This window comes from Canis lupus, chromosome X, assembly GCF_011100685.1.
Source record: "Canis lupus familiaris isolate Mischka breed German Shepherd chromosome X, alternate assembly UU_Cfam_GSD_1.0, whole genome shotgun sequence".
In the NCBI taxonomy this organism is placed as follows: Eukaryota; Metazoa; Chordata; class Mammalia; order Carnivora; family Canidae; genus Canis; species Canis lupus.
Window position 1 is genome coordinate 52220500 of NC_049260.1, and position 27088 is coordinate 52247587.

Here is a 27088-nt window from a genome sequence, read left to right on the forward strand (position 1 = left end):
TGCTAAGAGAGTAGAGCTTAAGTGTCACCACAAAATATATAATTATATGAAGTGGTGGAGGTCTTAACCCACCTTATTGTAGTTATTTCATAATGTATAAAATATATCAAAATCATCAGTTGTACATCTTAAGCATATGCAGTGTTGTCTGTCAGTTACATCTAAATAAACCTGTGGAAAAATTACTACTAGCATAAGGTAGCTCAGTGGTTCTCACTGAGGTCAGTCTTGTCCCCCTCCTTCCAAGAGTTTGGTTAAATTTAGTCTTAACTCTACCACCAACCATCAAATCATTTAACATTTCTTTGGATCTCAGTCTCCTTGCAAAATGAGAGATTAAATTACATAATCTTTAAAGAATTATGCAGCATCAAAAACTTATAGACCTATGAAGCCTCATGATGGCATGATGGACTCTTTCCTATAAGGGAAAGAATTTCCTTGGTGACTCCACTTGTGTGTGTGTGTGTGTGTGTGTAGCATTGTAGATAACGTATTTATGTACTTTGCTTTTGCTTCAATTAATTTTTGTGTTTTTTAAATTTAAATTCAATTAATTGACATGTAATGTATTATTAGTTTTGGAAGTAGAAGTCAGTGATTCATCAGTTGCATATAATACCCAGTGCTCATTATATCACGTGCCCTCCTTAATGCCCATTACCCAGTTACCCCACTCCCCCACCCCCTCCCCTCCAGTAGCCCTCAGTTTGTTTTAATTAATTTTTTAAAAAATCTCCTTTTAATTAAGTTTTTAAATGTTAATTCCAGTATAGTTAATGTAGTATGATATTCGTTTCAGGTCAATTAATTTTAATATTTGAATTAATTAAACAAATATATGTATTATATCTTAAAAACATTTAAAAATCAATTTTATGAAAAGCAGTTGAAATTTAAAGTTCATTTTAGGTTATTTTGAACATCTGGTTTTTATTTATTTATTTTTTGAAAAGCACTTGTTAGTGTTTAATGAACTTTCCTCCAGATGACTTCAAGCTACTAGGACACAGCACACACCATCCCCTGCCACATCCTTCTTAATCTTTTCCTCAGCTCTTCTAATGAATTTGGCCTCAACTCTTCTACTGAAGATGACATTTTGTTTTTGGATCTTTCCCTTTCCCAAAACTTTGTAGTAGACCAATCACACCACATCAATGTTGGGAGCAGCTCCAGTCTTGATTTTGGCAGCATTTACCTGTGTCTGCTCACTGACCAAGGTCCACAGTTTTTCAAGGTTGACAGTTGGACAGAAGCTCTGGTTCTTCTTTAAGTGGTAATGCCTCATATCAACTTTTTTTAAAAGATATTTTATTTATTTATTTATTTATTTATTTATTTATTCATGAAAGACATAGAAAGGGAAAGGCAGAGACATAGGCAGAGGAAGAAGCAAGCTCCCTGCAGAGAGCCCAATGTGGGACTTGATCCCAGGATCTGGGATCATGCCCTGAGCTGAAAACAGACACTCAACCACTGAGCCACCCAGTCTTCCTATCCTATCCATCTTACAGGGAGAGAAACAGAGGAACGGACTGGCCCTAAATTACATACCTAAGAAGTAGTTTGCTTAGTGTGGAAACTTCTTCAAAAAGTTATTTAACTGAAGTATAGGAAAAGTTTCTGTCATCTCTCTTGAGCAGGGATCAGCAAACTTTTTCTGCAGTAGCCCAAAGAATAAATATTTTAGGCTCTGTGAGTCATGTAGGTCTGTTACAACTGTTCAGTTTTGCTGTTGTACCACAAAAGCAGCTGTAGACAGTACGTAAATAAATGGCTGTATTCCAATAAAATTTTACATAAAATGGTAGCAGGCTGGATTTAGAATGCAGGCTGTAGTTTGCCCATTCCTGCCTTTGAACAAAAGTCCCATGACCCTGCTTGGTATGTCCATTAGTCCTCTTTCTCATCCTTTGGAAACATAACTAAATGAAAAATTCACTTGATGGGATGAGCACTGGGTGTTACACTATATGTTGGCAAATTGAATTTAAGTAAAAAATTAAAAATAACTAAATGAAAAATTGCATTATGTATTTGTAGTAAGAGTACACAGCAATCCTCAGATGACCAGAAACTAACCTCCTTAACTCTTTTACAACAGTCTGGTCACTGCTCTAATTGGCTGGATTCTAGCCTCACCTTTGGCTCCTTTCACAAAAGCTGACACTCAGGCTTTCCAGAACCTTACTTGATACTCAATGCAGAATGTTTGGCTCATAATGGCCTATAACTATCTGCTCATTGTCCTGGTAACTTTTCCAGGTGAGTATGTGCCCTACCCTTTCTACAGAGTTTTTTGCTAGTTACAGAATAAACATTGTAGGCCTCTCTTATTTTAAAGATAGATGCTTTTCAGCAGGAAAGAGGAGAACTAGAGCTTTCCAACTACCATTTTGTAGTATGGATTCTTTCTGGAGGAAAATAATCTTAGACCAAATACACTTTTGGTAAATATACTATTGCAGGCACAGATCATGTGGACAATATTTTGAAGTCCTAGTTGCCTTTACTACGCTAGTGTTTATGGCCTAGGGCAAGTCACTTCCCATCTGTGAGGCTTAGGTTATTCATCTTTGAGACGAGGATAATAATCACAAATATCTCTCAGGGTTTTGAGAACTAAAGGAGATAATGGAGGTGAAAGTGCCTTGTACTGCCACATGTAAAGATGAGGAAAGAACTGATATGATTAGGCCATTGGGATAGCAGTCCAAAAAGGATCGACATTTTTTCCACTTTTTTTTTTCTTTTGCTCAAGGCAAAGTTTGAAGCAAAGAATGTTCTCTTGTAATCCAATGACAAGCATGATGATAATTTACTTACCTACCATTTCCTGAGTGTCTCCCTGTGTAATGAACAGGGTGGTATCCTTGGACTTACAGAGTGCAGTCTAGATCCATGCTGTCCAATATATAGCCTCTAGTGACATGGCTGTGGAACACATGAAATGTCACAAATTCAAATAGAAACGTGAGAGAGGTAGTGGGAGGTGGAGGAAATTATCCAGAAGAAGGTACTCAGACTAGAAATTGGTATTAATTAAAGAAGGGCAGGGAAAAGGCTATTTATAGTTAAACAGAAAGGTAGTTTGTGTGGCATTACTTACTCCTATATAGTCTTTACCTCTTTGTAGCTTTGGTGGCTCTAAGTTATATAGGTAATGTTGCTATATAGATATTGGATTTGGGTTTGGCAGTGTAGACTGAGTATCTACTCATCCATAAGAGTACAGGACAGTGGGGGATAATTTTGTTCTTTCGCTACATGAAAAGTGCATTTTCATGCTCAGTGAATAGATTCGTGGCATAGTGAGCTAATGACTGAAATTTGACTCTGAGAATGGGTTTGCTTTAAATGGGTGTGTAGGGGGCACCTGGGTGGCTCAGTGGTTGAGCATCTGCCTTTGGTTCAGGTCACGATGCTGGGGTCCTGGGATTGAGCCCTGCATTAGGCTCCCCTCAGAGAATCTGCTTCTCCCTCTGCCTATGTCTCTGCCTCTCTCTGTGTGTCTTTCATGAATAAATAAATAAAATCTTTAAAAAATGGCTGGTTAGGAAATATGCTTCAGGTCACTTAGTTCAGAAAGCCCATTTTGGGAAATTTTTAAATTACCTATGTTATGTTTGGTTATTACAGCCTATACTTGTCTTCCAGTTACTGGGATGAATAAATAAAATAAAAAAAATTATTATACAAATCTTTTAAAAAATAAATTAATAATAAAATAAAATAAAAATTATTATATAAATCTTTTTAATAAATAAATTAATAATTAATATTTATTCACGAGAGGCAGAGAGAGAGAGAGAGAGGCAGAGACACAGGCAGAGGGAGAAGCAGGCTCCATGCAGGGAGCCCAGTGTAGGACTTGATCCCGGGTCTCTAGGATCTGCTCCGGGCTGAAGGCGGCGCTAAACCGCTGAGCCACCTGGGCTGCCCAATAAAAATCTTTAAATAAAAATAAAATAAAATTCAGATACAATAGAGCTGGTCACTACAAATTCTAAACAAAACAAAAGTGATTACAAGAAAAACCATCTCCAATTAAATTGAATATTCTGGGGACAAATTTGTTAGCTCAGCAATGGTCACTTGAATATTTTCAACAAATTCTGTTCTTTCTGATGATTTTTTCTAATAGCACATTTATTTTTTTGGCTGAAAAATGTACTTTCATATTTTTAGGTATTTAAAATTTCACATGTATATTGTGCTTTTAAAATAAGTTGATGATTTAATCAAGATCATCATGAAAGCACATGGGATAAGGGGTTATGCAGCAGCTAACAGTGTGTACTTTTTTGTTGTTGTTTATTAATAAACTGAGGAAGAACAACACATTTTTGCCCCTTTTACTCTCCCAAATAATTTCCTCTCTCTCTCCAGTACAGTTGTAAGTAGATTGATGGTAAAGTCTACATATCTTGTATCTTAGAGTTTATATCTTAGTATTTCAGGGTTAAAAGAAGCTTAAATGCCCTGTACTCAATCCAGTCTGTCTTCTGATGCTTGAGAAATCCCATTGCAATGGGAAATACTAAGTACAGAGTAGGCAGTCAACAATGTAGTTAAATAATAGTTCAGAAAGAAGGGGTTCTTGAGTCTCACTGTATAGTAGGTACTTTTAGATTTATTATTTTATTCTTTATAGGCCTGCGGATAACTATAAAAACCAAAGTCTTTTTCAGATTCTAATTTTATGGGCTTGACTACTACGTTGGTTTCACTTTTTTTTTTCAACTCCTATCAGCAAATGTAGTTTCTTGAAAGGTTTCTCTTTAACGCAGAAGGATAGTATAAAGAGATGAATGGGAAGTAGAACCATAGACTATTTCAAATGAATGGGAGCTTGTAGATGATTCAATCCAGTCTTCTCATTTTACTTGCTCAGAGTCACACAGCAAGTCAGCAGAGGACCTAATTCAGTCTCTTGCCTTCCATTTTAGTGAGTTACCTGTACTAATATTCACACCAGTGTCAAATTCCCTTTTGCTGTTATGGCTTGACCACAGTTATGTGTCCTGGAAAATATAACAATGAATTAAGTTGAAGATAGGACCATGATCTCTTTAAAATGTTTTCTAAACCTTTCACATGAACATAAATAATAAATAATTAGGAAGGATAATCCTTATTTCAAATTTATCTTTCTGTTTCAGAATAACAAGTTAAACTATCTATACCCATTCCATTCTAATACAAAATTTTGTTACCCAGATTGAATTTTGACTTTTTTTTCAGAATGTTTAAAGTCTGCCCCACATAGTTAAAATCCTAGCTTAAGTAATAATATACTGTAGTAGGCATAATTCTAAAATTACCCCAGTGATCTTTGTCCTTGTGTGATAACTTACCTTTGAATGTAGGTAGAACCTGTGAATAGGATATTCCCATGACTAGGTTATGTTAAATGGCATGGTTGTCTTTAAGAAGTGTTTAATCACACAAAGCTCTTCAAAAAGTAGAGACATTTTGTCACCTGGTAACAGAATAGGAAATCTGAAGCTTGAGAAGGATTTGATGTACCAATACTGACTTGAAGGTGGAGGGAACCCCAACTGACAGCAAGAAAATGGGCACCTCACACCTAGAGTTACAAAGAAATGCATTCTGTCAAGAGCCAGTGAACTTGGAAATGGATTCTTCCACCCAGTACCTCCATATAAGAGGTCAATTTGGTTGATACCTTGATTTTGGTCAACCATTTTGGTTAACACCTTGTTCTCTCCCTTAGCAGAGAACCTAACTGAACCCACCAGGACTTCTGAATTACAGAACTGTGAGATAATAAATGAGTGTCATTTTATACTGCTAAGTTGGTGACTGTTATGCAGCAGTAAACATACTAATATACTTACCATGTGCTCTAAGATAAGCCCTTTATCAAATCTCTTATGCCTCAGTTTCCTTTTCCATGTCATAATGGAAGTGACCTACACTGCTTTGAAACTGTGTTTGTGAAATGTGGCTTTCACAGTAAGAGGAGACATAACATTTGTCATTTTGGTAGTATTAATATTAATGATTTCGACTCTCCTATACCTATAAAAATCCTTTTCACACAGGAATAAGAAAGTAAAGGAATGTAATTTGGCCCTAGGTAGGCTTTTCCACAATGTGATCTTAGAATACCTAAGGCCATATGCCTGCCATTTTACTATAGCAGAGAAAATATGGAGGTTGGAAAACTGTACCATTTGTATTGCATACTCTGTACCTAGCTCTGTGGTATCTCTGGTATCTCTTTGGATTGTACAAACGGGAAAAAAATGTCAGACATGGTCTTTGGCTTCAAGTAACACATAATATAGTAGAAAGACAAAACATGGGGTCACGTTAATGGTATTCCAACATAGGAAGTGCATAATGTCTTATGATGAATAAATAAAGCTTGGTAGAAGTTCAGAGGAGGTTGCCTGTGAACTGGACCTTGAAGAATAGTAAGGATTTGAATAGCAAGAGACAGAGAAGGAAAGGCATTCCAGTTAGAAGAGCACAAACAAAAGTGTTGAAGATCTAGAAGGTCTTGTGGACAAATAACAAATAGTTCAGTATAACTGAATTGTAAGATTGCCTAAGTGTAATAGGAAATGAGTTGAAAAGAATAGATTGGGGCCAGGTCATAGGAAACTTTGAGTTCCAGGTTAAGGAGTTTGGACATCATCATTTTCTGCACAGAAGGGTGAAATAATCAGATTTGTGATTTAGAATTAAATCATATTTAGCAATATGAATAATGATTGATGGTGAGGTGTGAGAGTGATGAGGCAGAGACTGAGGTAGGAAGACAATTTAGGAAGGAAAGAAAGTGAGAGATGACAAAGGCATGACTTTAGGAGAGTGGTTTTGGGAAAGGACAAAAGGGATGGTGTTATAGGGGAGTCACAGAGAAAAATGAACATAGTAGATCAATGAGGCAAGGCTCAAGATGTTTGTAAGGTGCTGAGATCAACAGAAGTCTCACAGCTAGGAAATATCAGAATCAGGATTAGTACCCAGATAGCCTGCTGTGGAGCTCTTGCTTAATCATTATTGTTCACTCGTGAGAGGGTGGACAACAAAAAAAGTCTGAAACAAAAGCTTTTTTCATATGTGATGTAACAGGAACAAGCAGCATCCCATCTACCCTGCAGCTGCTCTTTGATCGAAGGTTAGGAGTTGGGGTGGGATGGATGTGTGTGTATGTGTATGTGCGCATATGCTGCTTCTGGGAATAAAAATGGGGTACAGATTAGGCCAGGTTACTGCAGTGGGCCTTGTGAGTCACCAGCATTCACCTGCTCCAAGAAGAGGCCTGAGAGGTTTGGATAAGTTGACCAGGCAACACCACATTCTACATACTCAATGTCCTCTGAGAGAATAAAGTGACTCTGTCTCATGTCTGCATGTAACTTTTGGAATCTGCATTTGTTATGAATCTGTTCTAAAGATTTGCTAATTTTCTGTTTGTCCCTCTTTCTGGTCCCTGGTGTGTACAGCATGATCCATTGGGAAATGTGTAGCACTTACAGAATAAGGATTTGGGAGACTTCTCAGATAGTCTAGGGCAGGATTTTCAACGTGTGAATCCAGGACTACCTATATGGAGTCCCTCTAGGATACCTGTTGCAAATGCAGATTAATGGGCTACTTCAGATTTATTGAGGCTCAGGAGTTGATATTTCTAATAAGCATGGGTCATTTTTCAACAAACATAAAATTATTTTATTTATATTTATGTGGTGTTTGCAATCCTCAAGTAAATTAGTCATTGTGTCAGAATAATCAAAGCAATTATGGTATTGAATGTTTCTCTAAATGACACCTTCTCCTGGAAATTCTGATAAATCCTTGTATTCACCCTGTTTGATAATTACCAGTCTGGATCATTTACCTAAAGAATGAAATTAGAGGTCTGTAATATTGTTGAAAATTCTCTCTTGACTCTACACAACTTGTGTGTGTGACTATGACAAGATTACACCAAGTGAGCTTTAATATTAGTATACTCGAGCACTGCCTGAAGAAGTTTGTTCCTCATAAAGGAAATTGACAAAAATATTATTTGAATTTTTTTTCTGTAAATCTTTTATTCTGGTATTAGAGTAGTTTTCACTGCAGGGCACCATTGTGTGCCTCCAAACGAGGCGGCCTGACCTAGTGATGGTAACTGTAGTGTTTTTTGAAACTTTGCAAAGTTGATTGTCATGACTTCATTGAGACAGTCCCCTTCACTTTGATCTTTCAGTGACCAGTGTGAAAAAGGAAACTTAATGGTCTGGAGCTGGTTAAGTGAAATCCAAAAATAATCAAGGCAGTGCTTCCTTTTCTGGCAGTGGGTCATTAGGAATCTCAGCACATTGGAAAGCGCCAAGGTCTCAGCCTTAGACATTCCCAAAGGATTCTCCAAGTGGCCTGTGTTATAGAGGACACTGTTGGAATTGCCTGGTAGGTTTTAGAGGAGATATGTGCGTGGTTGTGGGATGGCCCACCCTTTTTGTTTGGATGGTTCCACCTTCATTGTGACAGACTCTCTGGAGGGCCAGCTTGGTGTGTGTGTTCATTCTATCCTGGCGCATTTGATCTGAGAAAGCATTTGTTCAGTCCTTTGCATTTTGTTTTATAGCCACTCTGCAACCTATGAAATGGTCATCTGACCTTTTTTTTTTTTAATTTTTATTTATTTGTGATAGTCACAGAGAGAGAGAGAGAATGAGGCAGAGACACAGGCAGAGGGAGAAGCAGGCTCCATGCACCGGGAGCCCGACGTGGGATTCAATCCTGGGTCTCCAGGATCGTGCCCTGGGCCAAAGGCAGGCGCCAAACCGCTGCGCCACCCAGGGATCCCTCATCTGACCTTTTTATTTGTTTGAGAAAAGCAATTTTTCCCTTCTTAGCTTCATGGCTGCCAAGCAGCACAAGCGTAATTCCAGGAAACCATATGATTTCCTTTCGTCTGTTCAGGAACTGGACAAGAACATCAAATCTAAGGCTTACTGGTTTGTATGTGCCCCAAACTGTATATTCTGGTTTTCAGGTAACATAATAGATCATTGGTACCCTTTCATTAAAGTGAATTAGTATATGTTAACATATACATATACAATAAGTATATGTTAATACTTGCTATGTACCAGACGCTGTGCTAAGCATTATGTTAAGAGAGGAGACACAAATTTCTGTCCTCTAGGTGTCTGAAGTCTAACAGGAAACACAAATATATAAGCAAATTGCTATTTTAAAAGATGTCGTAGCATAGTGAATATAAAGTTCTGGAAGTGTGATTAATTCTGAGGAAAAAGAATGGTAATGAAATGTTCTCAGAGGATGTTAAGTTGAGGGAAGAAAGGCAGTCCAGACAAAGAGACTAGCACAGAAGCATGTGAACACATTGAGTTTGAGGGAATGGCAAAATAGTCTAGTGTTGCTTAAGCAGAATGAAAGTAGTTGGTAATATTAGGTTAGTTTATGAAGAACCTTGAAGGTCATTCTGAAAGTTTTGAACTTTGTCCTGTGAACAGTCTTAGAAGGATTTAAAATATTAGTTTGCTATATACTGAGCACTTCTTATATACCAGGCACTGTACATGAAAAAGTAGCGCCATTGCCAACAATATAAATGTTTTCCCCATTAAGACTTGACAGTCATTTGTCCTTAGAGGATTTTAAGAAGGGTTATGATCCAGAGGGTTTGTATTTTGTAATGAAGACTTTGGGAGTGATATGCAAAGTGATGAACCTAGAAGTAGTGAGAGCATTCAGGAGACTATTGCAGGGGGAGAAAAGGCTATGGCAGAAAAGGATGAGCACCATGTTTATTGGATGCTCCTAAGGATTGCAAATACACAAAATTTGAATGAAAGAGTTCAGGCCTTCGATTGGCCCTTTGTGCATATCATTAATATATGTGAATACAAAGAGACTACCTAGTGTTTTTGAAAAATCTTGTAGTTTAGAATTAGAACACTAGGGTTCAGGCCCTGGAGCTACTGCATCATTAGTTGTGAATCCATAGTGTACTTGTTCTTGAACCTTGCTTTCCATAACTATAAAAATGGGAATTTGAAACATTTTGGCTACTTCCTAGAGTCATAGAGAACAGTTGAGATAATACACAGGAAAGACAATGTGCTATACAAATATTGGTTCTTGAGGCAGCTGTTATTTAATGTTTAGAGTATTGTGTCTACTTCACAGAGTTGTTATGAGCATGGAATGGAATAATGGATTTGAAATCATTTTGTTAACTTTAAAACATGATTCAGATGTTAAGTATTAATAATAATAATAAAAGAACAATTCATTCTGCATCCAGATGTTCTCTCTCTACCATGACTCATGTACTCATTTGGAACTGTGCAGATGAACCTCCATTTAATTTTTTCAGGCTGGATTCCCATGTGTAACAGAATCAAATGGGACAAAAAAGTTCTATGCATTGGCTTCTCCCCTGTCAAATTTTGGCTCTAGGACTGAAAGAACACCCATTTAACCCAAGTTGTCAACAACCTTATGTTATTTTGCCCATGAGCATGCTGAATTTGGGCACAGTCCTTCAGATCCAACAAGAATCCCCAAGCTTCCCTTTATTTAAATTGGCCAGACAAACCAGTCTTCGAGTTCTATGTCCAGCAGAGCCATAGGTTTTTCAAAGGTCAGTCATCACCATGAAACCAGGTGTGATATGTAAATAAAGTTTCATATTGTTTGTGGTTAGTGGAGACAACCTAGCAGGCAGAACCCACCACAGTTTGCTGCTTCCAGTGGAGGTAGTTGTATGAAGGTTGTGCCTTTGGTATCGATGAAATAGGACAGAAGTGAGAAATTAGAGCAGTTCTGACCCTTACCCTCAAAATTCTCAGATTAAGAAGTATTCAGATCTTTCTATCCTTTTTTCTTTTATTTCATCAACAGAAGTATGTTCCTACCTACTTATTCTCTCTCCACTGCCTTTTATTTTAGTTAAAGTGGAACCAGCTTAAGATGGTCAGACTTTTGCTTTTCCTGGACCTTGTCATGTTTTCAAAGTGTTGTTTTTGAGGACAAGATGATTAGGAAGAGCCTGGTTCTTTATTTCTTTCCTCTTGGCAAAGAAGATTAAAATCATTTGAAGAAATGCTCTATTGACTGAGTTGATGAATTGCTATTAGTGAATCTATTGTATATTTGAGAAATTTGTACCATTAAAGTTGAAATTCTAGCCTCTAATATAATCTTTTAAAAGTGTTTAATATTGAACAAGTAATTAAATACTTTATTTACTTATTTGAGAGAGAGAGAACATGAGCAGGAGGGAGGGACAGAGAGAGAAGCAGACTCCCCACTGAGTGGGGAGCCCCACTCCTGGATCATAACCTGAGCTGAAGGGAGACACCCAATCAACTGAACCACCCAGATGCTCCTTGAACAAGTAATTTAAAAAATTAAACATGGGGCATCTGGATGGCTCAGTCAGTTAAGCATCTGCCTTTTGCTCAGGTCATGATCTCAGGGTCCTGGGATCAGGCCCCGCAATGGGCTCCCTGCTCAGCAAGGAGCCTGCTTCCCTCTTTCCCTCTCCTGCTCCCCCTGCTTGTGCTCTCTGGCATGCGCAGTGCTCTTTCTCTCTCTCTCTCTCTCTTTCTCTCTCTCTGTAAATAAAATCTTTAAAATCTTTAAAAATAAATAAAAATTTACAAAGTTAAACAAGTAAAAAGTATAACTAGTTACTATCAAAATTCATTTTCATGTTTGCATATTTAATGGTTATTATTTTTTATATTTATTCATATGCCTATGTTTTTATATTTGGTTTATATAAAATGTGGTTTTCTATCATGGCTCGTTTTTTTATATTTTGCTTTTCTCTTGGCATAATATTTTCATTTTAATTGCTTCTTGATAAAACAAAGAACTGTACTTACATATATGAATATTTAAGTTAAACTAATTAAAATTAAAGTACAGAAAAATTCAATTTCTCAGTCTCATTAGCCACAAGTCAAGGACTCTGTAGTCATATGTGTGTAGTGACTACCGTTTTGGACAGTGTAGATCTAGCACATTTCCATCAACAGAGAAAGTTCTATTTTGGAGAGCACAGCCATAGAGTAAATGTGCCATAATGTGCTAAAGCATTTTTTCTTTGTTTGACAGCGAATTGTTTTTTTTTAGTTTTAAATATTATGGATAACTTGTCAGTGAATATAACTATGTGTGTAGCTATTTGATTTGGTTGAGTTATTTTTTGGGGTTAATTTGAAAAGCTGAGTTATTAGGTCAGAGAGTATGGATGTAGTTTTTTAAGCCTGTAACTTATTCAAAAAAGAGAACTACAGGCCAGTCTCTCTGATGAACAAAGATGCAGAAATCCTCAACAAAATACTAGCAAAACAAATCCAACAATGCATTAAAAAAATGACTCACCACGATCAAGTGGCATTTATTCCTGAGTTGCAAGGTGGTTCAATATCTGTAAATGAATCAACAGGATACATCACATCAAAAAGAGATAGAATTAAAAAAATAAAAAAAAAAAAAAAAAAAGAGATAGAATAAAAAACATAATCTTTTTAGTAGACACAGAAAAACAATTTGGTAAAGTACAACATCCATTCATGATAAAACCCCTAAACAAGTCGGTTTAGAGGGAACATACCTCAATAAAATAAAGGAAGGCCATATGTGAAAAATCCACAGGAAACATCATACTCCATGGGGAAAAACTGAGAGCTTTTCCCCTAAGGTCAGGAAAAATACAAGGAGATTCCACTCTCACCACTTTTATTCAACATAGTACTGGAGGTCCTAGCCCAGCAGTCAGACAACAAAATTAAGTAAAAGTCATCTAAATGAATAAGGAAAAAGTAAAACTTTCATTATTTGAAGATGACATAACACTATATATAGAACACTGTGAAGACTTCACCAAAAAACTCCTAGAATTGATAAATGAATTCAGTAAAGTCTCAAGATACAAAATCAATGTACAGAAATCTGTTGCATTTCTATATACTAAAAGCAGCAGGAAGAGAAACTAGGAAAAAAAATCCCATTTACAGTTGTACCAAAATTAATAAAGTACCAAGGAATAAACATAACCAAAGAGGTGAAAGGCCTGACTCTGAAAACTAACATTAATGAAAGAAATTGAAGAGGACACAAAGAAATGGAAAGACTTTTCATGCTCATGGATTGGAAGAACAAATATTGAAATGTCTGTACTACCCAAGCAATCTACACACTTAATGCAAGCCCTAACAAAATACTTCCAGCATTTTTCACAGAACTAGAAGAAACAATCCTAAAATTTGTATAGAACTACAAAAGACACAAATACCCAAAGCAACCTTGGAGTGGGGGAGCAAAGCTGGAGGCTTTGCTGGAGGCTGGAATCACAATTCCAGACTTCCAAGTTATATTACAAAACTACAGTAATCAAAACATGGTACTGACACCTGAAACTAATATACTGTATGTTAACTAAGTGGAATCAAAATAAAAATAATAAAAAACCTATAGTGTATTATCAGAGTCCTTTCAAAAAGGTTTATATCAATTTTAAGTGCTTTATGTAGCATATAAATATATTAGATTCATTGCATTCACAACACTGGACCTTATCAATTTTAGTTTATTTTATTCTGGTTTTCATTAAAAGATAGTTTATGTTAAAAATATAGTTTATGTTTGAGTTTGCATTTCCTTTTGTTTTGGTGATGATGTGTTTTCCTACCTAGTTTTACTTTTTATTGCATGGTATTGTATATTTACATCTTTCCTCATTTATATTTTGATTCCTTAGTATTTTCTTTATCAATATGAATAACATATTTATATGTAACATAAATCAAATTTTCCATCAATATATTCTTTAACAATTCTAGAATAAATTTAATTTTACCTGGTTTTAAATTTAAAGGAATAATATAATGTATGACATATGTCATATATTCCTTTACATTTCAAGAAACATAGGCAGCTCTATATATTCTTATACAAGATTATTTTTGATGAAGCACCTAATATATAAGAAAATGCTAACCATTGTTTTTTGAACATCAGTTCAGAATTTATACGTTACCAAAAATCACCAAGTGCTGTTGACAAAAAGAAAAAAATAATTTACCAAAATATTTTTAATAAAAATTAATTCTCCCTCCCCCACATTTTAAATTATTATATGTCTGTCTTTAGTGGTGACATACAGTATATTAGTATGTGCCCAATATATCTTTAACTTTTTTATTGAGATATAATTGACGTGTAACATTATATTAGTTTCAGGTGTACAATGTGATGATTTGAAATTTGTATGCATCAGTAAATGATCACCACGTTAAGGCTAATTACTATTCATCACCATAAAAGTTACATTTTTTCCTTATGATGTGAACTGTTAAGACTTGAGGATGTTATGCTAAGTGAAATAAGTCCACAAAGACAATACCATATGATCTCACTTATATGTAGAATCTACAAAAGAAAATAAGTGAGCAAACTAAACAAAACAAAACTAATAGTGAACAGAATGGTGGCTGCTAAGGGAATGGGGGATTGGGGAGTGGTAAAATGGGTGAAACGAGTCAAGAGGAACGAACTTCCAGTTATAAAATAAAGTCATGGGAACATAATGTATAGCATGTTGACTATAATCAATAATATTGCAGTGCATATTTGAAAGTTGCGAAAAAATAAATCTTAGAATTTTTCATCACAAGAAAAAAATTTTACATGACGTATCCCAATGTATCCTCTAAAATGCTAGAAAAATTTAAATAGACACCAAAGTGACATTTTTTTAAGACTGCTTTTATACCACTTTTTCTCATGGTTTTTTAAAATTGAAGTTTAGTTAATATACAATGTTCTATTAGTTTCAGGCAGGGGAGGGGCACTTGGGTGGCTCAGTCAATTAAGTGTCTGTTTTGATTTCAGCTGAGGTCATGATCTCTGGGTCTTGAGATCAAGCCTCATGTTAGGCTCTGTGCTCAGTGCGGAATGTATGTGAGATTCTCTGCCTCTCCCTTTGCCCCTACCCCCTCAAATAAATAAATAAACCTTTAAAAAATATTACTGTCAGGTATAAAAGATAGTGATTTAACAATTCTATACATTATGCATTGTTTACCATGGTAAGTATAGTTACCATTTGTCATCATACAATGTTATAATTTTATTGACTATATTCCCCATACTGTAATTTCATCCATGTGACTTAATTTATGATTGAAAATTTGTACATTTTAATTTCCTTTACCTTTTTGTAAAAGATTTTATTTATTCATATAAGAGACACAGAGAGAAAGGCAGAGACATAGGCAGAGGGAGAAGCACATTCCCTACTGGGAACCAGATGTGGGACTTGATCCCAGGACTCTGGGATCTTGCCTTGAGCCGAAAGCAGACACTCGACCACTGAGCCATACAGGTGCTCCACCTTTACCATTTTGTCCATCACCCCAAAACAGACTACTACCAGTTTGTTCTCTTTATGAGTCTGTTTCTGTTTTTTTTTTGCTTTGTTTTGTTTGTTCATGTGTTTTATATTTTAGATTCCACATATACGTGAATTCGTATGGTCCTTATCTTTCTCTGATTTATTTCACTTAGCATAATAGCCTTGATGTCCATCCATGTTGTCATAAATGGCAAGGTTTCATTATTTTTATGGCTGAGTAGTATTCTAGTGTGTGTGTGTGTGTGTGTGTGTGTGTGTGTGTGTGTGTATGTACCACATCTTCTCTATCCATTCATCTATTGATGGATCCTTGGGTTGCTTACATAGGTTGGCTATTGTAAATAATGCTGCAATAAACATAGGGATGTATATGTCTTTTTGATTTAATATTTTCATTTTCTTTGGGTAAATACCCAACAGTAGAGTTACTGAATTGTATGTTATTTCTATTTTTAATTTTCTGAGGAATGTCCATACTGTTTTCTACAGTGGCTTCACCAGTTTACATTCCCACCAACATTGCATGACAGTTCCCTTTTTTCCATGCCCTCGCCAATGCTTAATTCTTGTCTTTTTGATAGTAACATAACAGGTGTGAGGTAACATCTCATTGTTGTTTTGATTTGCATTTCCCTGATGATTAGTGATGATGAGCATCTTTTCATGTGTCTCTTGGCCACTTGGATGTCTTCTTTGAAAAAAAATGTCTATTCAGACTACTTTTAAATGTTCATTTAAGGGTCATAAAAAGAGATCATGAGAATTAAATTATTTTCTTTTTTTTTAATTTATTTTTTATTGGTGTTCAATTTACTAACATACAGAATAACCCCCAGTGCCCGTCACCCATTCACTCCCACCCCCCGCCCTTCTCCCAATTAAATTATTTTCAATAAGAGGGCATTTTAACTTACGGGACATACAGAAGATAGATCAATTTCTACAGACCAGAAAGGAAGGAGCGATTTTGTATATTCCTAAAAATCCCTGACCGAGACTTAGAAATTTCAGGATCTTATATATTTTTAGATTTAGCCAGTTGCTAATTATTTTGTAACTTCCCGCTACTGATATTTTGTTTTTCTCCCTGACTTGTTTGGTATTAAAAGTAGTGCTGCAGTTAACATCCTCAAGGGGCAATATATACAGTGTTTAAGGGAAATGCCTCTAAGGCCAGAGTATTTTCATCCAACTATTGGTGCCACCATCTTCTTACTGTATGACCTTGGGCAAAATACTTAATTCCTCTGGGCCTGAATATCTTCTTATAAAGAAATTGAGATACCAATGGTCTGTATCGTATAAGGCCATTATAAGGATTCTTAATGATATATATATTAAGAATGTAAGAGTTTATACTTTAAGTGTCAGGCACATAGAAAATAAAACAATTGTTAATATGATTGTATTATCTTTATTAGCATACTTTTGAAAAATATGAGTTCTTAGTTGTTAAATAGTTGAATAAAACAATGTATGCATTTTAAATCTGGTAGATACTACTTCTCACCTTGCCAAAGAAACTGCAAACATTGGATACTATGAAACTTTTAAATCTTTGTAAATCTTACAGGTTAAAAAAAGTTTATCATAGTTTAAGTTTCTTCTCTTTAATTATGAGTGAGCATGAGCATCTTTTCACATGTTTATTGGCCATTTGTATTTCTTTCCATTTGAACTGACTGTTCTTGGCTTTTGCCCATCTGTTGTTGTTTTTGTTTAGCTTTTCATCTGTTTCTTATTGATTTATGGAGCTCTTTGTATATCAAGGAATTTGGCTCCTTGTCATATGTGTTACAAATAGTTTTCCCAATTTATCTTTCAGCTTTATGTTTCTCTGTCCAGCAATCTTTTTTTTTAACTTTAAACAAGGTTTTATTACACAAAGGTTGTCACATAATTGGATATTTTTCTACTTTGTACACAGTTATTCTTACTCTCCACAGAAAGGCTGCTTAACTTTTCGTCTGGTGATGGCAAACACTAAAATCCTGATTTTAACAAAATTGTAGTAAAAATGCCTCAGTGATTGAAGTTGAAAGCAGTACATTGGTCCATGGCTCTTGCACTCAGTTATCAGGAATGTACAAATGTCTTTTTATTCAAAAATACAAAATAAACTATCTGTAGGCATGGATAATGACAGCCATAATCCATCCATTATACGTTGTCAAATGAAACCAGCAACTGATGGTTATAGCGATTTTCTTAAACATCAGCCAGCCTTTTCTTCAGTCATTTCCTTCAACTGACTTTTCTGAAGTTATGGTTGAGGAACACAGCCTTGAGCTTCCTCTCACAGTTCATTAAGACTGGTAAAGCACTATTCTAGGAATCAGAACATGCTGCCTCCCATACCACCTCCCATTCCATCCGTTCCACCCATTCCTGGGTCCTTCTCTTCTTTAGGAATTTCGGTGACTACATCTTCTGCTGTAGTTAACAGAGAGGCCACTCTAGCAGCATCCAATAAAGCAGTTCTTACCACCTTAGTTGGGTCAGTGATTCCTTTTTCCACCATAATCACAAAATCTCCAAGTATAGCATCATAACCAACTTCTGAGGAACTCTGCATAATTTTCTTAACTATCAATGATCCTTCAACACCTGCATTCTTAGCAATGGTTATTGCAGGAAATTTGAGTGTTCTCTCAATAATTTTGATACCAATTCTTTGATCTTCATTAGCTGGAGTTATTGAATCCAAGGCTGGAATGCACCGAAGCAGGCCCCCACCCCCCTCCGCCCAGAACAGTGCCTTCTTCAACAGCAGCTCTTGTGGCATGGAGGGCATCTGTAACTCTTTCTTTTCATTGATTTCAACATCACTTGTCCCACTAACCTTCAACACAGCTACTCCATTGAGAGTTTTGCCAGGCCTTCCTTCAGCTTTTCCTTTTCGTATTCACTAGTTGTGATATCTAACTGCTCAATAATTTCTTGAATACATTTTTCAATTTGAGCCTTGTCACCTTTTCCTTTTCCAAAGATGGCATCATCTTTGGTCACAATGACCCCTCCAAATTTCCTAAGTCATGAGGCTGAACATCTTCAAGATTTAGAGTCAATCCTTCTTCCCCAAACACTGCACCACCAGTAGCAATAGCCAGCCATATCTTTAAGCTGGTTCTTTCTATTGTCACCAAAGACTGCCACAACCTGAAGACCAACTTTTAACCTATTCAAAATGAGTGTACTCAGAGCTTCTCCATCAACATCTTCAGCAATTATGGCCAAGGGCTTACAGTGAGCATTGGCAATTTCAAGAGCAGGTACGATGGACTGGACACTAGAAATTTTCTTCTCACTCAATAGAACATAGGCATCTTGGAGTTCACATTTCTGACCTTTTGATGTATTAATAAAGTATGGAGAAATATAACCTCGATCAAACTTCATGCCTTCAATAATTTCTAATTCATCATTCAGTGTTTTTACATCCTTTACTGTGAGGACACCCTTTCTTCCAACCTTTTTCATTGAATCGGAAATGATGTTGCCAATTTCTTTGTCTCCATTTGCAGAAATCGTAGCAACCTGAACAATTTCTTCAGGGGTTGTCTCGGGTTTAGACTGCTTCTTAAGTTCAGCGATCACAGTATCAACAGCTAACATCACACCTCTCCTGATTTCCACAGGATTAGCACCTTTGCTAATTTTCTTGAAGTCTTCCTTGGCAATAGAGCATGCCAAGACAGTAGGAGTAGTGGTGCCATCCCCAGCCTCTTCATTTGTATTATTGGCAACATCTTCAACAAGTTTAGCGCCAATATTTTTATATTTGTCTTTTAAGTCAATTGACTTTGCCACGATCACACCATCCTTTGTTACTTTGGGACTTCCCCAACTCTGTTTGATAATCACTGTTCTTCTTCCCTTTGGCTCCATAGTAACGGCTACGGCATCAGCTAAAAGATCTACACCTTGAAGCATTAAGGCTCAGGCATCTGCACCAAATTTTATATCCTTGGCAGAGAATGAGCTGAGAAACAGTGCTCTGGACACTGGCCTAATTTGGTGGAGGACTGCAGGTAGTTGAAGCATCTGCGGGATAGTGGCAGAGCGTGCGGGTGGTGAGGCAGGCTGTTGGAGGCGAGTGAAGGATCTGTCGAGCAATCTTAAATTATATAGTTAAATTAATCATTCTTTCCCATTATGGCTGTTGAGTTTGGAGATCCGTGCTTTGCAGGTCTTTCTAGATGGGTTTTATTTAAATCATATATTAGAAATCTTTTTGCCAAAAGGCTCAATTATGGATGTAAGAGCTAAAAGGGATTTTAGGCATTGCATAACCCAAGTTTCCTCCCTTCATATCTTTTTCATTTTTTCTTGCAGAGGAAAAGAAATTAAGTCCCAGTGAAGGGAATGGACTATAAAAGTACCACAGCAAGCTAATGGTAAAAATGCAGACTGGGACTCTGTGCTCCTGAGGCCTATTCCAGTGATAATTTAGTTTAACCAGTTTGTTTTATAAAAAGAGCTTTCTGACTTTAAAAAAATACATATTGAAGGGATCCCTGGGTGGCTCAGCAGTTTAGCACCTGCCTTTGGCCCACGGCACGATCCTGGAGTCCCAGGATTGAGTCCCACATCAGGCTCCCTGCATGGAGCCTGCTTCTCCCTCTGCTGTGCCCAGAGCCACACTCTCTGAAAAGAGAGTGAACTTCTGAGAGACTTGGCCCTATCTGAATGTGGGGAAAATTCTAAACTCCCAGAACTATGAAAGTAGCCTTCAAACCACATGCACATCCAGTGGTAAAGAGTAAAAATGTAACTGGCTAAGCAGGCTTAAAGCACACACTTTAACTAAAAAGTGGTTTTTGTAGATCTGGGTTTGACATACAGGAAACAAATCTAAAAGATTAAAAACAAGGAAACATATCTAAGCAGAGACATCAGAAGCTTTACAATGTGGGGGAAATAGACCTCTCAAAACTAATTCAGCCAAGTCATTAAGTAGACAAGTGACCAAACAGAAAAGAAGAACAAGCTCCAGAAAGAGGCATATTAGCATCCAGAGTTGTTACAATATAGTATCTGAAATATCTACTTTTCAAGTAAAAATTATGATATGTGGTTCTTAGCTTTCTTCTTTGGAAGTGTTCAATCACTATATTGTACACCTGAAACTAATACTACACTGCTAACTAACTGTAATTTAAATAAAAAATAAAAATAAATTAAAAATAAAAAAATATGAGACGTACAAACAAGAGAAAGTACGGCCCATACACAGGAAATAGAAGTAGTCAACAAAAACTGTCCATGAGGAAGCCGAGATGTTGGACTTACTAAACAAAGTAATATATTTATATCTACTTTAAATATATTCAATGGGCTGAGGAAATAATTTTTAAAATACTAAAGGAAAGCATGAGAAAAATTTCTCATCAGAGAACAGTCAAGTGATAGAAATTATAAAGAAGAATCAAATGGTAAATCTGGAGTTGAAAAGTATAATCATTAAAATGAAAAATTCACTAGAGGGGATCCAGAATAAATTTGAGTTGGCAGAAGAAAGAATCAGCAAACTTGAACATAGTTCAATAGAAAGTATGAATTTGGAAGAACAGAAAGGGGGAAAAGAATGAAGAAAAATTAATAAGCTCAGAGAAATGTAAGATACCTTAGTAGTGTTCCAACATATGTGTATGGGAGTATCGGAAGAAAAGAAGAGAAAGAGCAGAAAGATTATTTCAAGAAACAGTAATATTTTCCCAAATTTGATCCAAAATATTGATCTACATATCAAAGAAGGTCAACAGACTCCAAGCAGGAAAAATGCAAAGTGATTGATACCCAGACACACCATACTCAAAATGTTGAGGCAAATGTAAAGAGAAAATCTTGAAATTAGCAAAAGAAAAATGACAAGGGAAATGCAATAAGATTAACTACTGACTTCTCATCAAAAATAATGGAGGGCAGAAGACAGTGTTGTGGCATATTCAATGTGCTTAACAAAAAACCTGTGAACCAATAATCCAGTACTCATTAAAATTATCTTTTAGAAGTGAAAGTGAAATAAAAACATTTCCATATAATTAGAAACTGCTAGAATTTGTTGCTGGCTGACATGCCTTGGAAGAAATACTGAAAAGAAATGGTACCAGACGATAATTTAAATCCACATGAAAAAATAAAGACCATAGTAGAGGGAATTATATAGATAATGATAAAAAGTAGAATTACAGGGGCACCTGGGTTCCTCATTGTTAAATCATCTGACTTTTGGTTTCACCTCAGGTCGTGATCTCAGGGTACTGAGATCAAGCCCTGCATCAGGCTCTGTGCTCAGCGTATAGTCTGCTTGAGATTCTCTCTCCCTTTCCGACTGCCCCTCTTGCTCATGCTCTCTCTCTAAAATAAGTGAATCTTTTTAAAAAGAATTTCATATTGCTTTTTTTCTTGATAAAAATTAATTGCATGAAACGCTATCAGTACAATTGAATTCTTGGGTCTGTCACATCTAGAAATATATCTGTAAAATAGATGTAAATATAATAAAGTGCAAAGAACAAGAGTGGAAATTAAGCTAAAATGGAGTATGGAAATGGTATCGGATAGAAAATGAACTCCACAGAAAGAAATGAAAAAAATATTGTAAATATGATGATTAACATAAAAATCTCTATAAACTGTGCTCTCCTTTATTAGCTTACTTAATACACATATGATTATATAAAGCAAAAAGTATAAGACATGCATTGTTTGGTAATAATATAGACAAATTATGTATAACAGTTATACAAGGGGAGACTATAGATCTATAGAAGAATTAAGTTTTTAATACCTCTTGGAATTTAGTATAAACCTGAGGTAGATTCTGATTATTAAATGCATGTTAGAAACCTCAGAGCAAGCACTGAGAAAAAAAATTTTTTAGAAAAGGAGAGAAGGTGAGGCAGGAGGAGATGGAGAGAAAGAATCCCCAGCAGGCTCCATGTCCAGTGCAGAGCCCAATGCAGAGCTCAGTCTCACAACCCTGAGATGATGACCCGAGCCAAAATCAGGAGTCAGATGCTTAATTGACAGAGCCACCAGGTGCCCCCACTGAGAAAAAAAAAATTTGTATAGTTTACAAAAATTAAAAACATGGTTAAACTTGCTCACCAGAAAATACCTACTTTAGCAAAAAGAGGTGGCAAAAAAATAATGGAAGAACAAAGTAGTAATGAGAAATACAGAAAACAAGAAAATGGAAGAGGTAATTCTAACTATAGCAACAATAACATTAAATGACAATAAGTAAATAAATAAAAAAGTGAGATTTTCATCACAGATAAATAAAACAAGGTATACATATATGCTGTTTATAGATGACTCACTTTGGATTCTAAGACACAAATAGGTTAAAAGTGAAAGAGTGGAAAAAGATATTTCATGCAAACAGTAACCAAAAGAGAGCCTGAAATGGCTACTATTAATTTTAATCAAAATAAACTTTAAGACAAAACTATTATTAGAGATAAAGGACATACTGTAATAATTAAGGATCAATCAATCAAGAAGATATAACAGGTATAAATATATGCAACAAAATATAGAAAAGTAGTTGGGAAGTAGTTCCCAACAATAATAGTTGGGAAGTTCTATTCATTATATGGAACAGCTAGACAGATCAGCAATAAAATAGAAGACTTGAATAATGAAATAAAATAAAATAAAATAGCTACACCTAATAGACATCTTTTTTTGTTTTAAATTGTAGTTAGTTAATATACAATGTAATACTAGTTTCAGATGTGATTCACCACTGCCATATGATATCCAGTACTTATCACAACAGGTGCACTCCTTAATTCCTATCATCTATTTTACCCATCCCCACCCATGTATGGTAACCATACGCTTGTTCTCTATAACAAGTGTCCGTTTCTTGGTATCTATCTATCTATCATCTATCTATCATCTGTCTATCTTCTATTTATCTATCTATCTATCTATCTATCTATCTATCTATCTATCATCTATCTATCATCTCCACCTATGTTCATTTGTTTTGTTTCTTAAATTCCATATATGAGTGAAATCACATGGTATTTGTCTTTCTCCGACTGAGTTATACCTCAGGATAGTAAAGGCTATCTGTGAAAAACCCACAGCTAATACCATCCTCAATAGGGAACAACTGAGAGCTCTTCCTCTATGGTCAGCAACAAGACAGGGATTTTCACCCTCTCAACTGTTATTATACATAGTATTGGAAGGCCTAGCCCCAGCACTCAGACAACAAAAAGAAATAAAAGGCATCCAAATCAGGAAGGAAGAAGTAAAAATTTCACTGTTTGCAGATGACATGATTCTCTATACAGAAAACCTAAAAGATTCCACCAAAAAACCACTAGAACTGATAAACAAATTCACTGAAGTTGCAGGATACAAAATGAACATATAGAAATCTGTTGAATTTCTGTACACCAATAAGGCAGCAGCAGAAAGAGAAATTAAGAAAACAATCCCATTTACTATTACACCAAAATGATAAGATACCTAGGACTAACTAAAGAGGTAAAAGACCTATACTCTGAAGACTGTAAAACCCTGATGAAAAAAATTAAAGATGACAACAAAGAAATGGAGAAACATTCCATGCTCATGGATTGGCAAAATAAATATTGTTAAAATGCCTATACTCCCCAAAGCAATCTACACATTTAATGAAATCTCTATCAAAATACCAACAACATTTTTCATGGAACTAGAACAAGCAATCCTAAAATTTGTTGGAACCACAAAAGACTGAATACTCACAGCAACCTTGAGATAGAAAAAAAAAAGCTGGAGGCATAATTCCAGACTTCAAGTTATATGACAAAGCTGTAGTGATCAAAACAGTATGATACCGGCACAAAAATGGACACATAGATCAATGAAACAGATTAGAGAACCCAGAAATGAACCTACACCTATATGGTCAATTAATAGTTGACAATGCAGGAAAGAATATCCAATGGGAAAAAGTCAGTCTCTTTAACAAATGGTTTTGGGAAAACTGGACAGTAACATGCGAAAGAATGAAACTGGACCACTAAACACAAAAATAAACTCAAAATTGATTAAAGACCTAAATGTGACACCTGAAACCATCAAAATCCTAGAGGAGAACACAGGCAGTAACCTCTTTGGCCTTAGCTACAGAAAGTTCTTATTAGATATGTCTCCTGAGACAAGGGAATCAAAGGCAAAAATAAACTATTGGGACTATATAAAAATAAAAAGCTTCTACATACTGAAGGAAACAAGCAACAAAACTAGAAGACAACCTATGAAATAGAAGATATTTGCAAGTAAGATATCTGATAGAGGGTTAGTATCCAAAATATACAAGGACGTTCTAAAACTCTACACCCCAAAACCAAATAATCCAGTTAAAAATTGTCAGAAGACATAGACATTTTTACAAAGAAGATACCTCCATGGCTTACAGACATATGAAAAAATGCTTAACATCACTGATAATCAGGGAAATACAAATCAAAACTACAATGAGATTACCTCACCCTTGTCAGAATGGCTAAAATTAACAACACAGGAAACAACAGGTGTTGGTGAGGGTACAGAGAAAAGGGAACCCTCTTACAATTTTGGTGGGAATACAAACTGGTCCAGCCACTCTGGAAAACAGTATGGATGTTACTCAAAATTTAAAAATAGAACTGCCCTATGAACCAGCAATTGCACTACTAGGTATTTACCCAAAGAACACAAGAGTACTGATTCAAAGGTATATATGCAGCCCTGTGTTTATAGCAGCATTACCTATAGTAGACAAATTATGGAAAGAGCACAAGTGTCCATTGGCTGATGAATGGATGAAGAAGAGGTGGTACATATATATAATGAAACATTACTCAGCCATGAAAAATGAAATCTTGCCATTTGCAGTGGCATGGATGGTGCTAAGAAGTATTATGGTAGAACTAATAGATATCTATTGAGTATACCACTCAACAGTAGGAGAAAACAAAGTCTTCTCAAGTGAACATTAAACATTTTCCAGAGTAGACCAAGTTTTTTGTATTGCAAATTTTATAGTCAAGAAAGTGAAAACCCAACCTACAGAAAGGGAGAGCATGTTTGAAAATCATATCTAAAAATGACCTTGTATACGAGATAATTGGAAGCATTATATCCACATAAAAACTTCTCAATGTTTATGACAGCTTTATTAATGTCAGCCAAAAGGTAGAAACAACCCAAATGTCCACTAATTGATGAATAGATAGACAAAAGGTGGTATATCCTTGTGATAAAATCTAACTCATTCATTAAAAGGAATGAAGTATCAATACTTGCTACAACATGGATGAATCTTGAAAGCATCATGCTAAATGAAGGGAGCCAGTCATGAATGGCCATATATTTATGATTTCATTTATATAAAATGGCCAGAATAGGCCAATTTCATTGAGACATAAAGTAAATGAGGTTCACAGAGGCACCAGGAAGGGGAGGATGGGAGTGACTGCTAGTGAGTATGGGGCTTTGTTCTCGAGTGATGAAATTTTCTGGAATTAGGTAGTGATGACATTTGTACAACTCTGTAAATATGTTAAAAAAACATTAAATTATATGTATACTTATTGTTTATTTAAATGGTGAACTTTATGGATGTAAATTACAGCTCAATGAAACCATTAAAGATTGTGTTATCCCCCACTACCATGTTTTTACATCACTCTGTATTATTCTCATTATGAATTTTTTCAAATTATGTTTTAATAACTGCTTTAGCCTGTGGTGACTTTAAGAAACAGGGTCTGCTGCCTCCTATCTGTATCCCTGGCCCATAGAAGAATTCAGTTGCCACCTTTTGAATGAGCGTGAAGGCTTTGATAAAGACAATGAGCTATAGCAAATATATAATGTGGCAATTTTGTTACCTATATACAAATCTATAAGAAACCAGTTCCATGGTTAAAGGGGCTCATTATAAAAATGTGCTTCTTCCTTAAGCATAAATGAACTTTAGCATATCTTATATTAAAACTTCTAATTTTGCTTACACTTTTATAAAAGCATGTTTTTTCCCTTCCAAATCCCAAACAATATTCTTATTGGGTTTTTCTTTTCAGCTTTATCCACAACTGTTTGCTTATCTAGGAATAAAGACAGAATTTTAAGATAGAATTACATTTTCTTCCAACACTGGTGTACAAATGGTATTAATGTAAAACATCCAGGATTTCTGAATATCTATTATTAGTTGTGGTTTATTTGGGTTTATTTTGACCTTGTGTGTATACAGTGAAGGAATAATCAAATGGATATACCTGTTAGTTCTTTTTTCTTTTTATTTTTTAAGATTTCATTTGAGTGAGGGAGGAGAGGTAGAGGAGGAGGGAGAGGAAGACCTAAAGAATCCTAAGCAGACTTCATGCTAAATGCATAGCCTGACACGGGGCTTGATCTCATGACCTTGAGATCATGATCTTAGCCAAAACCAAGAGTTGGACGCTTAACTGACTGAGCCACACAGGTGCCCCTACCTGTTATGTCTTGATGTGTTTCTTCCCAGTTGCAGAAACTTAGACAAGTTACTATGGTCTCAGCTTGCTTTAGTTTTCTTCATCTATCATTTCTACCAGGCAAGGGTGTGGAGAGGATACATTATGATAATTGATATGGAAGCACCTAAAATATACACTGTACATAGATGAT

General features: G+C 35.7%; 1 protein-coding gene and 1 pseudogene across 1 annotated transcript in view; one reads left to right on the forward strand and one right to left on the reverse strand.

Moving 5' to 3' along the window:
• The window catches only part of AR (androgen receptor), a 182686-nt gene that overhangs the window by 57317 nt on the left and 98281 nt on the right, over positions 1-27088 (forward strand). The gene's annotated exons all lie outside the window — the stretch shown is intronic.
• Positions 17613-19468, reverse strand: LOC100683714 (annotated as a pseudogene).